A 5782-nucleotide genomic window follows, 5' to 3' on the forward strand; every position below is an offset into this window, starting at 1 on the left:
TCTCAGGAGGCAGGTAAGGTGGTCTGGTATTCCCATCTCCTGAAGAATTTCCCACAATTTGTTGTGGTCCACACAGTCAAAGACTTTGGCATAGTCAATAAAGCAGAAGTAGATGTTTTACTGGAATTCTCTTGCTTTTTTGACGATCCAATGGATTTTGGCAATTTGATCTCTGGTTCTTCTTCTTTTTCTAGATCCAGCTTGAACATATGGAAGTTCATGGTTCATGTACTGTTGAAGCCTGGCTTGGAGAATTTTGAGCATTACTTTACTAGCGTGTGAGATGAGTGCAACTGTGTGGTTCAGTTCAGTTCAGTCACTCAGTTGTGTCCGACTCTTTGCGACCCCATGAATCACAGCACGCCAGGCCTCCCTGTCCATCACCATCTCCCGGAGTTCACTCAGACTCACCTCCATCGAGTCAGTGATGCCATCCAGCCATCTCATCCTCGGTCATCCCCTTCTCCTCCTGCCCCCAATCCCTCCCAGCATCAGAGTCTTTTCCAATGAGTCAACTCTTCACATGAAGTGGCCAAAGTACTGGAGTTTCAGCTTTAGCATCATTCCTTCCAAAGAAATCCCAGGGTCGATCTCCTTCAGAATGGACTGGTTGGATCTCCTTGCAGTCCAAGGGACTCTAAAGAGTCTTCTCCAACACCACAGTTCAAAAGCATCAATTCTTCGGCACTCAGCTTTCTTCACAGTCCAACTCTCACATCCATACATAACCACAGGAAAAACCATAGCCTTGACTAGATGGACCTTAGTCGGCAAAGTAATGTCTCTGCTTTTGAATATACTATCTAGGTTGGTCATAACTTTCCTTCCAAGGAGTAAGCGTCTTTTAATTTCATGGCTGCAGTCACCATCTGCAGTGATTTTGGAGCCAAAAAAATAAAGTCTGACACTGTTTCCACTGTTTCCTCATCTATTTCCCATGAAGTGATGGGACCGGATGCCATGATCTTCATTTTCTGAATGTTGAGCTTTAAGCCAACTTTTTCACTCTCCTCTTTTACTTTCATCAAGAGGCTTTTTAGTTCCTCTTCACTTTCTGCCATAAGGGTGGTGTCATCTGCATATCTGAGGTTATTGATATTTCTCCCAGCAATCTTGATTCCAGCTTGTGTTTCTTCCAGTCCAGCGTTTCTCATGATGTACTCTGCATAGAAGTTAAATAAGCAGGGTGACAATATACAGCCTTGACGTACTCCTTTTCCTATTTGGAACCAGTCTATTGTTCCGTGTCCAGTTCTAACTGTTGCTTCCTGAGCTGCATACAGGTTTCTCAAGAGGCAGGTCAGGTGTCTGGTATTCCCATCTCTTTCAGAATTTTCCACAGTTTCTTGTGATCCACACAGTCAAAGGCTTTGGCATAGTCAATAAAGCAGGAATAGATGTTTTTCTGGAACTCTCTTGCTTTTTCCATGATCCAGCAGATGTTGGCAATTTGATTTGAGCATTCTTTGGCATTGCCATTCTTTGGGATTGGAATGAAACCTGACCTTTTCCAGTCCTACGGTACTGCTGAGTTTTCCAAGTTTGCTGGCATATTGAGCACAGCACTTTCACAGCATCATCTTTTAGGATTTGAAATACCTCAGCTGGAATTCCATCACCTCCACTAGCTTGTTCGTAGTGATGCTTCCCAAGACCCATTTGACTTCGCATTTCAGCATTTCTGGTTCTAGGTGAGTGAGGACACTAACGTGGTTATCTGGGTTGTGAAGATCTTCTTTGTACAGTTCTTCTGTGTATTCTTGCCACCTCTTAATATCTTGTTAGGTCCATACCATTTCTGTCCTTTATCAAGCCCATCTTTGCATGAAATATTCCTTGGTATCTCTAATTTTCCTGAAGAGATCTGTTGTCTTTCACATTCTATGATATTCCTCTATTTCTTTGCATTGATCACTGAGGAAGGCTTTCTTATCTCTCCTTGCTATTCTTTGGAACTCTGCATTCAGATGGGTATATCTTTCCTTTTCTCCTTTGCCTTTCACTTCTCCTTTCTCAGCTATTTGTAAGGCCTCCTCAGACAACCATTCTACCTTTTTGCATTTCTTTTTCTTGGAGATGGTCTTGATCATTGCCTTCTGTACAATGTCACGAACTTCTGTCCATAGTTCTTCAGGCACTCTATCAGATCTAATCCCTTGAATCTATTTGTCATTTCCACTGTATAATCATAAGGGATTTGATTTAGGTCATAATGGAATGGTCTAGTGGTTTTTCCTCCTTTCTTCAATTTAAGTCTGAATTTGGCAATAAGGAGTTCATGATCTGAGCCACAGCAGCTTCCAGTCTTGTTTTTGCTGATTGTATAGAGCTTCTCCATCTTTGGTGGCAAAGAATATAATCAATTTGATTTCGGTATTGACTATCTGGTGATGTCCATGTGTAGTCATCACTTGTGTTGTTGGAAGAGGGTGTTTGCTATGACCAGTGCATTTTCTTGGCAAAAATCTATTAGCCTTTGCCCTACTTCATTCTGTACTCCAAGGCCAAATTTGCCTGTTACTCCAAGTATTTCTTGACTTCCTACTTTTGCATCCAGTCCCCTATAATGAAAAGGACATCTTTTGGGGGTGTTAGTTCTAGGTTTTATAGGTCTTTAGAAGAACCATTTAACTTCAGCTTCTCCAGCATTACTCGTCAGGGCATAGGCTTGGAACACTGTGATACTGAATGGTTTGCCTTGGAAATGAACGGAGATCATTCTGTCATTTTTGAGACTGCATCCAAGTACTGCATTTTGGACTCTTTTGTTGACTATAATGGCTACTACATTTCCTGTAAAGAATTCCTGCCCACAGAAGTAGATATAATCGTCATCTGAGTTAAATTCACCCATTCTAGTCCACTTTAGTTCGCTGATTCCTAAAATGTCAGTGCTTACTCTTGCCATCTCCTGTTTGACCACTTCCAATTTGCCTTGATTCATGGACCTAACATTCCAGGTTCCTATGGAATATTGTTCTTTACAGCATCGGACTTTAATTCCACCGCCAGTCACATCCACAACTGAATCTTATTTTTGCTTTGGCTCCATCTCTTCATCCTTTGTGGAGTTATTTCTCCACTGATCTCCAGTAACATATTGGGTATCTACCTACCTGTGGAGTTCATCTTTCAGTATCATCTTTTTGCCTTTTCATTTTGTTCATGGGGCAAGAATACTGAAGTGGTTTGCCATTCCCTTCTCTAATGGATCACATTTTGTTAGAACTCTCCACCATGACCCGTCCGTCTTGGTGGCACAACACGGCATGGCTCATAGTTTCATTGAGTTACACAAGGCTGTGGTCCATGTGATCAAATTGGTTTGTTTTCTCTCGGGCTAGAGAGCTTAAATGGAGAAGGCAATGGCACCCCACTCCAGTACTCTTGCCTGGGAAATCCCATGGATGGAGGAACCTGGTAGGCTGCAGTCCAGGGGGTTGCGAAGAGTCGGACACAACTGAGCAACTTCACTTTCACTTTTCACTTTCATGCATTGGAGAAGGAAATGGCAACCCACTCCAGTGTTCTTGCCTGGAGAATTCCAGGGACGGCGGAGCCTGGTGGGCTACCGTCTCTGGGGTTGCACAGAGTCGGACACGACTGAAGTGACTTAGCAGACTTAGCAGCAGAGAGCTTAAATAGGAAGTGCAAATCACAAATTAGAAAGGAAAGGGTCATTTATACCACCATTTACACAAAATAAACTTATGCATAACAAAAGCAGCAAAGACAAAACTTAAAGACACAATCTGGGAAAAGATATTCACTAAGTATCCTGGAAACTACAGTTTCCTATGAGGAATACCAGGTGAGAAGGTGTGGATTTATGACTAATGTGTTAGGAAGGGCACATAACCCCCATGATACACTGTCTAGGAAGTAATCCCTAAGAAAAGTACGGCATTTACCTGTGCGATGGAAAAAAGAAAGACCAAGTTCCAGATTTAGAGGCTGCCTACCTAGTTAGTTTCAGCCACCTCTGGTCTCTATCTCAAATGTGAAGCAACTAATCTCAATCTGATGGTAGTGTCTCCCAGCTCCAAAATACACACACACACACAGACTAATGTTTCTCATCTACATTCAGTTCAGTTCAGTTCAGTTGCTCAGTCATGTCCAACTCTTTGCGACCCCATGAATTGCAGCACGCCAGGCCTCCCTGTATATCACCAACTCGCGGAGTTCACTCAGACTCATGTCCATTGAGTCAGTGATGCCATCCAGCCATCTCATCCTCTGTCATCTCCTTCTCCTCCTGCCCCCAATCTCTCCCAGCATCAGAGTCTTTTCCAATGAGTCAACTCTTCGCATGAGGTGGCCAATGTACTGGAGTTTCAGCTTTAGCGTCATTCCTTCCAAAGAAATCCCAGGGCTAATCTCCTTCAGAATGGATTGGTTGGATCTCCTTGCAGTCCAAGGGACTCTCAAGAGTCTTCTCCAACACCACAGTTCAAAAGCATCAATTCTTCAGCGCTCAGCTTTCTTCACAGTCCAACTCTCACATCCATGTATGACCACTGGAAAAACCATAGCCTTGACTAGACGGACCTAGTACCTGGACAAACACCTCTTTGTACAGCAAAAAAATATTAATACAAATAAACTAAAAGGGACTAAAAATAACTGCATGCATGCACAGGTGGGGCCAGTGAAAGTGAAGTCGATCAGTCGTGTCTGACTCTTTGCCACCCCATGGACTGTAGCCCACCAGGCTCCTCCCTCCATGGGCTTCTCCAGGCAAGAGTACTGGAGTGGGTTGCCATTTCCTTCTCCAGGGGATCTTCCCGATGCAGGGATCAAACCCGGGTCTCCTGCATTCCAGGCAGACGCTTTAACCTCTGAGCCACCAGGCAAGCCCAAATTATGAACAATAACACATAAAAAGGCCAAAATCCAACTGCCACTTCTGAGGTGCCAGGAGCAAAAGTAGGATACTGTGCATGATCCCTGCACACAGCACCACAAAGGGTGTGGGCAGACCACAGGAAGCCACTCACCCACCTCATCCATTTGGTTCCCTACCCTCACCCTATTTAAGGGACCAGCTCACTCGCCACCCCTACCCCGCCCCCCCCCCCACCTGTCTCTTGCTTTGCTCTCTGCTGCTGCAAGAGGAAAGTGAAAGTCGCTCAGTTGTGTCTGACTCTTTGCGACCCCATGGCCTACACAGTCTGTGGAATTCTCCAGGCCAGAATACTGGAGTGGGTAGCCTTTCCCTTCTCCAGGGGATATTCCCAACCCAGGAATCGAACAGGGGTCTCCTGCAACTCAGGCGGATTCTTTACCAACTGAGCTATCAGGGAAGCCTGATGCAAGTGGAGTCCCAATAAAATCTTGCCTGAATTCGTTGCCTGGTCTCTTATCAATTTCTATTGATTAAAGAGTCCAAGGACCCCTGGTGGTAACAAAGGGAGCATGGCACGGGTTCGATGACACAAACACCTGGCTGCTAAACTAGGTTCTGATACATGCTATCTGGCTTTGGTTAATTTCCTAAGTTTCCTCATCTAACTGTTTCGTCAGGGGACTAAAAGGGGATGGATATATAGGTACTTAAGACAGCGCCTGGTAGGCAACACGCACTCAGTGACTGTGAGTTCTCTTTATCACGAAAATAAGATGACAGTCACAGCTAAGATGACAGTCACCAGAAAACCAGTAAGTGCAGTAACAAGGCTAAAAAAGGATAAGGACGAGCTCCTACCCCATCCTTAGGAAACACTGCACGTGGAGCGGCGGAGACTCTAACCCCTCACGCAAACTAAGTTTCCAGCCGCAC

The 5782-nt window shown here is 44.5% G+C and overlaps 1 protein-coding gene across 3 annotated transcripts in view; it reads right to left on the reverse strand.

Annotated features, from left to right (window-relative positions):
- XRRA1 (X-ray radiation resistance associated 1) overlaps positions 1-5782 on the reverse strand; it is a 74083-nt gene that overhangs the window by 68230 nt on the left and 71 nt on the right. The gene's annotated exons all lie outside the window — the stretch shown is intronic.

Source organism: Oryx dammah, unplaced genomic scaffold, assembly GCF_014754425.2.
Source record: "Oryx dammah isolate SB20612 unplaced genomic scaffold, SCBI_Odam_1.1 HiC_scaffold_17, whole genome shotgun sequence".
Classification (NCBI taxonomy): domain Eukaryota; kingdom Metazoa; phylum Chordata; class Mammalia; order Artiodactyla; family Bovidae; genus Oryx; species Oryx dammah.